The sequence below is a fragment of the Rattus norvegicus genome, chromosome 5 (genome assembly GCF_036323735.1).
Source record: "Rattus norvegicus strain BN/NHsdMcwi chromosome 5, GRCr8, whole genome shotgun sequence".
Taxonomy (NCBI): domain Eukaryota; kingdom Metazoa; phylum Chordata; class Mammalia; order Rodentia; family Muridae; genus Rattus; species Rattus norvegicus.
Genome location: NC_086023.1, coordinates 119,453,081 through 119,459,080, shown reverse-complemented (window position 1 = coordinate 119,459,080; position 6,000 = coordinate 119,453,081).

Sequence of the window (6,000 nt, the reverse complement as noted above, 5' to 3'; positions counted from 1 at the left end):
AACTCTCTAAAAATATTTTTTATCTGAAGGTAGTGAGGCACAAAATGCTAGCAACTATTCTGTGAGGCTTGTCACCTTTGTGGTCTGCATTCAACCCCAGGTAAGGTGGTATCCACAGGGATCCTTGGAGAAAGGTCCCCAGACCATACTGGGACACCCCCCATCCTTCCCACCCGCCCCCCGCTCCCGGTTTTACTGTAGCTGCCAAACCACCATGGATTCTTTGTTTTTTTCTAGATAAAGAATCCCAACATATACTAGGACCATCTTTCCTATAAAAACTTGTGCAAAGAGCTCTCAAAGCTATTACCCTTTCCCAGGGAAATAATCTTTTGAAACAAAGACTTTCAAGTAAGGATGCCCTAAATCTGAAGGACTACTGTGTGAGGTAATGGCTTTCTTTTCAGAATGAACGCTGAAGCACCCACTGACTGAAACACGCAGTTGGAGGGGGCTCCCATCACATGGGAGCAGAAGTAGCTGCTGGTATTCCAGGCAAGAAATCTTTGGTCGATTTTATAGTGGCAGAAAAAAACATACTCAGAAAATCCAATGAACAGCTCACGTGTCTTACACGTTTTAGATTTCTAATAAATGCTTTTTAAAATTTTTCGTCTAAAAAATTAACAGGGTGTTTATAAACACTTTTATTATAAAGAAAATGCCCGGAGAAAAGGATGGAAAGAAAACAGTCCCTCCAACTCTTAAGACCTGGTTTGATCAGTTCAGAATCTCCAAGTCCTTCCATGCTTGAGGTCAAATGCTTCTAATCTGAATGTCCCCCTACCCCAACCCCAATCCCTTGTGCCCAGCAGTGTTAGGTAGTGAGAGGTTCATCAGAGAACCAGAGAGCACGAATAGCTAATTTATTAGTGCACACGGGTGACCTCAGAGAAGAAGTCACTAACCTAAATTGGAAGGTTGAGGAAGGCTTCCTGGAGGAGGTACAACGTTCCGGCGTGGAGCCTGAGAGCAAAGAGAAACCTTAGCACCTGAGGTTGTTGTACTAGTGCAAAATTCCCCGTGAACGAGACAGAAAAGGACAGAACCCTTTGCAGAAAAGGATGTAACAAGGGCAAAGGGTGTTTTTTTGAAGAAGAAGACTTGAGTCTTGCCTACCATCTGTTGAGAGGAGTGGGAGGAGTCTTGAGAGAAAAGGAGCCAAAAGTTGCTTCTCAGGACTAATGCGGGGTCCCTCTAGGCCGCACAGGCGCGGGCCCGTGGTGGAGTGAGGGTACTTCTTGAGGTTCTCAGCCACAGCCGAGCGTGGCTTAAGGTGGTCACTTACCTGGGATCCCAGCTGCGGCTTCTGGTTTCTGCTGCGAGGTTAACTCTGGGGAAAATTGGCTTCTGGTTTCTGCTGCGAGGTTAACTCTGGGGAAAATTGCCTCCCATCGGTTGCCACCCGAGTGCACGCTGCTGGACCACGTAGCACCCAGCCCACTGCGTATCCCTCTCCGAGCCTCCTTCACAGTGGGTAGCCTTCCTAATGCGGTCCTGGTCTTTCTCCCATTTACACTTCTAGGCTGGGGGAGCTGGAACTCTGGAGGCTGATGTAGTGGGTGATGCCCAGAGAGCAGGTGCTGGACACCGATGACATTCACTCCTGACACTGCAGCGATGTGGCTGGGCTGCCGGCCAAACCGGCCAAGAGAGCTTTTGGCCTAAGTCCCTGCGTTTTCCCCTCTTAATTCTCCGGGAAAGGTCAAGCCGCCGTCGGTCCGGGCAGAGCAGTTCAGTGCGGTACCTAAGGCACGGGTCCCCGAGATGCTAAGGGAAGGCACCCGGGATTGAGGGAAGGCCCCAAGGCTCAAGTCTGACGCCTTCCCGCAGCTGCCCAACCCCTGAGCGTCTCTTAGCTTTTTCTTCTCCAGCTCTCCCACCTTCGTTTGTCCCAGGGCTGGCTGTTTTCTTTTCCTCAGATGGCGCAGTCCTTCCCGGGTAAGGAATGTGTTTCGATCATAGGACTACGAACAGAGCTTGACCTGGTGGTTGACTTTGGGCAAGTCACAGAGTCTTCTGGAGCTTTGTAGGTGGAAAGGAGAGGGCTCTCTTTGGCACTTGCTGTAAAGCCGGTATTCTAGGTGTGGGCTTTGGAAGGAAATGGTTCCCACCACTGGAGGGATGGAACTGTATGCAGAAACACAAAGTCCCCTGGGGAAAGCAGCTTTTGGCATCGGTTTTAGAATGAAATCGAGGAAGCGGACTAATTTAATTCTTCACAAAATGTAGGGGAAATATAATTCTTAGAAAAATTTAGGGAAATTCCATGTAAAACATCATGCTGATAAATAAAACCTGGATAGTTGTGCTCGTCCTACGTTTCTTTTCAAATTATATTTGGTACAGAGTCCTCTTTTGGCTAGTTTTACTCCAGAGAGCAAAGAATGACTCAGACATTCCTAAGAGAAGGGGGCTGCGGAGAAGGGACTTGAGAAGGGGGCGGCGGTGGAGAATAAGCTAGCTGTAGGTGCCACCCAGCCAAGAGTTGGAGGGCGGGGAAGGAGGGTGGTCTTTTAGGCGGTTTTGTGATGTGATTATCTTTAACTCACCTCGGAGGCCAGCCCTGGAGCTAATAGGCTTCTTCAGCGGAGGTCTTTGATTTCCCCACTTGCCCGGGTTAGTGGAAGCAAACCCACTAGTGGAAAAGTAGACTACAAGGCCAGACAGGAATACCCACTCAGCGGTGCGGGTGGTAGGGTGGGTACTCTCCTCCCAAGGCATAGGGTGTGGTCCAGGACTCTTGGAGAAGCCCCTCTGAGCTGCCACAGGGGACTAGGACTGGTTCTGTGACCCATCCTGGAAAACTCTTGAACACATGAAATCGAAAGGTTCAAAACCAAGGAGAACACTACCGATATTTAGAGCAGGACTGTTTCTGTCTAGAGACCATGGGGGCGAGGAAAGGAGAGAGACCGGCGAGACCGTGGAGCAATTCATAGATTACACCCACCTCCCCCCCCCCCCACACACACACACGACACGAATCAAACAACTGGAGAGATTTAATAAAAACAAAACACAGGCCGCTTGACTAAAGTTAAAGGATATGCCTGACTGGGATGCCTTCTGAGAGACCTCTCATCCTGCTGCCTCCCCACCCCCGCCCCTGCTGCAGCCTGCACCCCCGGGGACAAAGGTGGAGTTGTGTAGACTCATGCCTCTGTAGCTGGCTTTCCTTCAGGTCACACTCCCTTCCGGCCAGTTTCTCAAGGCACTGCATTTAAAATGCCCCCCTTCACACACATACACATGCTCTCTTCGCTATCAAGGTTCTTCCCATAAAGCCGTGTAAAACAAATAACTTCAAATGTAATTCTTAATTGCTTCAGAGACAGTGCTTTCCACCACTAAATTTCACTGTTTCATAATTTCTAGGACAAATTCTCCTCGAGACCCTGTCCCTTTCAGGACACGGGCCAAGGAAAGCAGCTTCTCAGAGATTCGACCTGGTAGTTCCAAGGACCTGAGATGAAAGATGGTGTCAGGGGGTTGGTTCAGAGCCTGGCTAGGAAGAGGTCCGGGAAGGGGGTGGAGGGAGGGGGCTGTGGGTCTATCGTTGGATCTTCAAAAACAGCTCGGGAGTTTTCCATCTGTTCGTCGCCCCCTACAGGCCACATCCGCCATCGCAGCTACAGTTCTGCTCCGCTAGTACGAGTATTTCACATTTTTTTTTCTGAACCTTCAGAATCCTCCCTGCTTTCCCGCAAGGGACTGGGTGAAAGGCCTATTCGGGAACTCCACCCTGAGGTCACACTAGGAGCCCCAGGCTTTGAGAGTGAATTGATTGTCTGGAAATCCGTCCCCGAGGAAGCCAGGAATGCTTAAACCCGACTGTAACTAAAAGGCTAACATCTTCCCTTTTATACCCAACCTGCTTCCTTTATTTATACCCTTCCTTTCTTTTAATTTCTCTTTTTTAAGCTATAATAGAAAGCAGGTGGCAATCGCACTGTTTTAAAATCCCAGTTTTGGAGGGATTTCATCGCCTTTTATCACAAGTGTCTAAAAACATCCAACCTGGGTTTAAAGCTTGCTCCACCCCTACTAAGTGCTTGAGTACATTTATCTACCTTTTTTTTGTTTGTTTGTTTGCTTAACATTTCCCTGTCTTCTCTAAACCATCACCATTTAAACAGCTTAAGCTTAATTCTTTTCCAAGAATATGACTGGGCTCTACTTTCCCGGTATTACACCAGGACTTTCAGTATCCATTGGCTGCTGACGTTTGCGCAGGCCTCCTAACCCCCTAACGGGAAAGAGACTGTTTGTTGTTTGAGCGAAAGTGGCTGGAAGGAAAGTTGCAGCGGTCTCTACACCGCGCTAATGCATCGCTGGAAAAGGCCCTGCAGATCTCAAGCGGCAGCTTGTGTCCGAGTGTCACGCTGCGTGCTCAGGCTCGGCCGGTATTGCTGCTATGCGCGGAAATATGAGCGAGTAATTTTATAAGTAACAAAGGATCAGGGATGGAATGAGGCCCCTGTTATCCAATGTCATTTAGAAGCCTTGGATCAGCAGCTTCTTGAGGCTAAAAGTGAATTCAAGAAGCCCTGCCTTTCTCTTTTCCCAGGGGTGCCAGCTAAATTTAGAAGTAACCTCTGTGTGTTTGCACAAATCGTGTACCATTTGCTGTTTGTGTAAAAACCGATTAGCCAGACACAACTGTGAAACAACTTGTGACTTTTATAGCTGCGACGCACAAACCAATTTAGATCCGTTTAGTTTTCCTTGTAAAAGGAGATTAGAAGGGACCCGCCCGAAGGAAAGCTCTCCTCGCTGAACGTTACAGTAGCTTCTCCACCAGTGCTCATTATCGGCTCCTTGTTTATCAAGTTAAAAACTCTCACCCCAGCAGCCTGTTTTATTTTAGGACTCCGCTCTGGGCGGAATGTTTACGCAGGGCACAATAACGTTTATCGTTTACCAGGAAAACAGACTCGGTATTTGCGAGGAAGTGTCTTTCAGAGCGACCCCCAAGCCCACGCCGGCCGCCGAGAATAAGGCTCGGTTTCCGAGTGGGAAGCGAGGAGTGGACACGACTTCTGACACTGTGGGGTTTTACCGACAAGACGCTCGCAGGGTGGAGTTGACATCGCAGCTACCTATGATTCTTCAGTTAAAAACTGATTTCGCTTAAGTAATTGTAACAGCTAAATTAATTACAAAATAATTAGAATTGATGCCGTTTGAGGATATGCTGGTGGTGACCCAACACACCTCCTACCTCTAGACGTTTCATTTCTACCTTACCTAAAAACATTGAAATAGCTGAAATGCTTGCCTAAAATAATCTACAAGGACATTTTCCATTCGTACCTTAGATCTCTCTCTCTCTCTCTCTCTCTCTCTCTCTCTCTCTCTCTCTCTCTCTCTCCCTCTCCCTCTCTCACTGAAAGAAAGAATGAAAAAGAAAAAGCCTAATCTGGTTAAGGTAGAAAAAAGGATGTAGGTAGCATACACCTGTTTTTAGACGGGTATTTATTTTTATAATTTCTTGGCCTTCTGAAAAGCTCGAGAAGGGGTTATGGCTTCAGGAGTCCTCTAGATGTCTAGTTATGTGAGTTGATAATTGCAATGGAAACAAGAGGGATCTTGATATTTTTCTGGAAAAAAAAACAAACCCTAAAATCTATTGCCTATCATCGTAATGGAGATACTATTCCAATGAAAAGGCTAAAATACCATGTGAATTTAAAAATCAATGGGATTTAGCATTTCCACTTAAGGGGTGGAAAGGAATTCCAAAAACCCAAGGTTTAAAATGCTAAAATACAAGACGTTTGGAATTTTGCTCTTGAAAGGACAATTCAGAAGACCAAGTCAGCTTGCCTTGGAGGTGGGGGTGGGTGGGTGGCTATATTCTTTAAAATGAGCAAGTCTGCTGTTGCTTAGATTTTTAATGACAGCTTACTTTGCAGGAGCCGCTAGTCATTCCCAGTCGCTTGATATGGACGGGATTGGCATCCTCCTTCTGGCTTTATGTGAAAAGTCACATATTAA